Genomic DNA, 2,500 nt, shown 5'->3' with positions numbered 1-2,500 from the left:
AGATGGATGAACCGAAGGTCAAAGCAATTATGGAGTGGGAGGCCCCGACCAAGGTAACGGAGTTGCGATCTTTCCTTGGTCTGGTCAACTACTATCGTCGGTTCATCGAGGGGTATTCAAGAAAGGCGGCACCACTGACGGACCTTCTCAAGAAAGGGAAGACATGGGACTGGTCCGAACCGTGCCAAGAAGCCTTCGAGGGACTAAAGACCGCGGTGAGCCAAGAACCTGTCCTTGCCTTACCTGACTTCAGCCTCCCTTTCGAGTTACACACGGATGCTTCTGACTTTGCCATTGGGGGAGTGCTCATGCAAAATGGGCATCCAATTGCTTTTGAGAGCCGTAAGCTGAATGAGACTGAACGGCGGTACACGGTCCAAGAGAAAGAGATGACCGCGATAGTCCATTGCTTGCGAGTTTGGAGACACTACCTTCTTGGGGCGCATTTCTCGGTCAAGACGGACAATGTGGCAACGAGTTATTTCCAGACCCAGAAGAAGTTGTCTCCGAAACAAGCAAGATGGCAAGACTTCCTGGCTGAGTTCGATTATACTTTGGAGTACAAGCCAGGAAAGGTGAATGTGGTGGCCGATGCACTAAGTCGGAAGGCAGAGCTGGCAGCGATGAGCCAAGTCAAGGGGACTATCATGGCTCGAATTTGCGAGGGGCTAGAACGTGATCCAGTCGCTAAGGAGCTGGTGAAGCTATCCAACGAGGGGAAGGTGCATCGATTTTGGGTAGAAGATGGGTTACTCTACACCAAAGGTCGAAGGCTTTATGTGCCTAAGTGGGAAAGTCTTCGACGAGATATCATCCGGGAGTGCCATGATACGCGATGGGCGGGCCATCCGGGACAGAAAAGAACAATGGCACTCGTCGAAGCTGGATACTATTGGCCACGGATGAGGGATACCGTGGAGCTTTATGTGAAAACTTGTCTAGTCTGCCAACAAGACAAGTCGGAGAACAAGCAGCCCGCGGGATTGTTACAGCCACTACCCATCCCGGAGCGACCATGGGACTCGGTCTCGCTTGATTTCATCAGTGCGTTACCTAAGTCCGAAGGGTTTGGATCCATCCTGGTGATTGTGGATCGATTCTCTAAATATGGGACGTTTGTGGCTTGTGATCGGGACTGCACTGCGGAAGAGGCAGCAAGGGCGTTCTTCAAGAACGTGGTAAAACTTTGGGGACTGCCTCGGAACATTGTAAGCGACCGGGATCCCCGGTTCACTGGGCGCTTATGGACAACTGTTCAAAATACTTGGGACGGAACTGAGCTTCTCAACCAGCTTTCACCCGCAATCTGATGGACAGACCGAAAGGGTGAATGCTTGCTTGAAAGTTATCTCCGTCACTTTGTAAGCGCCAACCAACGGGACTGGGCGAAGTTGCTGGACATAGCCCAGTTCTCATACAATCTTCAACGCAGCGAGGCGACGGGACGGAGTCCGTTCGAGCTTGCAACGGGACAGCAGCCATTGACTCCGCACACCTTGGCCACACCAAGGACTGAAGGGAAGAGTCCCGGAGCGTTCATAATGGCTAAGCAGTGGGAAGAACATGCTGACCTTGCCCGAGCATGTTTGGAGAAATCCCGAAAACGGATGAAGAAATGGGCAGATGAGAAGAGACGGCCTTCGGAGTACTCAGTGGGCGACCTTGTACTTGTGAAATTACTTCCACAACAGTTCAAGGCATTCCGGAGCCTGCACAAGGGCTTGATCCGGAAGTACGAAGGACCGTTCGAGATAGTTGGAAGGTGGGAAAGGTTTCCTACCGGATCGACCTACCGGATACACTTAAGATCCATCCGGTCTTTCATGTTAGCATGCTGAAACCGTACCATGCTGATGAGGACGACCAAACCCGAAGGGTTTCGACTCGAGCACCACCTGTGGTGACTAAGTCTTATGACAAAGAGGTCGAAGAGGTTCTGGCGTCCAAGGAAGTAAGGAAGCGAGGAGTCCCGAGACAGACCCATTTCCTCATTAAGTGGAAAGGACTGCCAGAGGCAGAAGCAACATGGGAATCTGAGGAAGACTTGTGGCAATTCCGGGACATACTGAAGGCATACACGGCGACGAGGGCGTCACCGGCTTAGGTGGGGGAGGATGTCACGGCCCGTTTCAACCCAAAACGTCCATAAAGACAACCAAAGATTGGGTCGGGCCAAAGGTGAATCAAGCCCACTCCACTAAGTGTTTTCTTAAGCTTAGTCTTTTGTAAAATATCTTAGGAGAAGTGTAGAGAAGTGTAGAGAAGTGTAGAAGAGTGTAGAACATTTGAGAAGAACACTCACAACCGTTAGATCGGTTTGATCTGGACCGTCCGTTGAGGAGGAGAAGGTGTATATAAAGGGGATCACCCCTCACTTGTAAAACACACCAAGTTTTTATAAGAAAACACTTCTGAAAAACTCTCTCTCTCTCTAAAATCGTCCATACTCTCTCTCTTAGTCTTTCGCCCCTATACCCAAGTCAGACGAACGATTGCACGT

Source organism: Brassica napus, unplaced genomic scaffold (genome assembly GCF_020379485.1).
Source record: "Brassica napus cultivar Da-Ae unplaced genomic scaffold, Da-Ae ScsIHWf_258;HRSCAF=430, whole genome shotgun sequence".
NCBI classification, from domain to species: domain Eukaryota; kingdom Viridiplantae; phylum Streptophyta; class Magnoliopsida; order Brassicales; family Brassicaceae; genus Brassica; species Brassica napus.
The sequence above is the reverse complement of the archived record's forward strand: the minus strand, read 5'-3'. Positions refer to the sequence as shown.